Source organism: Pteropus alecto, unplaced genomic scaffold (genome assembly GCF_000325575.1).
Source record: "Pteropus alecto unplaced genomic scaffold, ASM32557v1 scaffold164, whole genome shotgun sequence".
Taxonomy (NCBI): Eukaryota; Metazoa; Chordata; class Mammalia; order Chiroptera; family Pteropodidae; genus Pteropus; species Pteropus alecto.
The window spans coordinates 2,552,686-2,553,704 of NW_006439568.1; positions in this window are offsets into that span (position 1 = coordinate 2,552,686).

Genomic DNA, 1,019 nt, shown 5'->3' on the forward strand with positions numbered 1-1,019 from the left:
CCCTGCAAAAACGAGAGGGTTCAACCAGCAACAGCGTGCAAAGGGCAGGCTTGACGGAAGCCTTTGTCCCAGGTGTACGGGAGGAAGGATCCCCTGGCTGCTTGAACATGATCCCCAGGTTCTATTTCGGCTGAAGGATAAAGCTTGAGATATGGTAAACTTATGAAGACTGCGAGCTCTGGAGTCAGGTCTAGAACACTGTCTAAATCCGGGTCTGCCACTTACGAGCAGAGTCACCTTGAGAGAGTTCTTTATGCTTTTTAAGCTACTCAGAAAAATGGAGATATTTACTTCCATGTGTCAAGGTGAAGATTCATTACACAATGCAGGTAAAGTGCGTGATACAGCGCAGGTCTATCATAAATTGTTAGTACTAGTATTATTCATATTCTAGCATTTGTCTATCAGTAGAGACACCCCTGGTTGGGGCCAGACAATTCTTCTTTGTGCAAATCTTTCCAGAACACTTAGCATCCCCACCGCTAATACCAATAATGTCCCCCAAGTCAATGGGAAAACCCAAACTGTCCCCAACATTTTCAAACATGGAGAGAGAAATACTGTCGCCTCCTGGTTGAGAAGTACCTGGGTAGTGAAGTCTGTGAGGACTTGTTTTTGTGTTCTCGGTCCAACACTGCACTTAGAACACAGAAAACTCACTAAATACTCTTAAAAGAAATGAGTCAAGGAGAATGAATAAAATGACATGACTTTGTAAATATGCTTGAAATGCCACCATTATACATTTATACCTTTTGTTCTACAGGTTCTATTAGATTCCTAGAATCTAATAGTTCTGAGGGAAAATACAGTCAGCTGTTATAAACTAATATCAAGGTGGGTGAATCCAGCTGTGACAAGCCCCGCAGGAGCAGTTTACAGCACAGAGAGAGAATGGAGATGGGATGGAGTTCAAGCAGAAAGTCAAAAATGTAAAGCTTTGTGTGGTCTCTAATTGTGCCCCTGCTTCAGTCTGTTTGTAAAGGTAAGAAAATGTACTGACAGTGGCAGCTTAATGG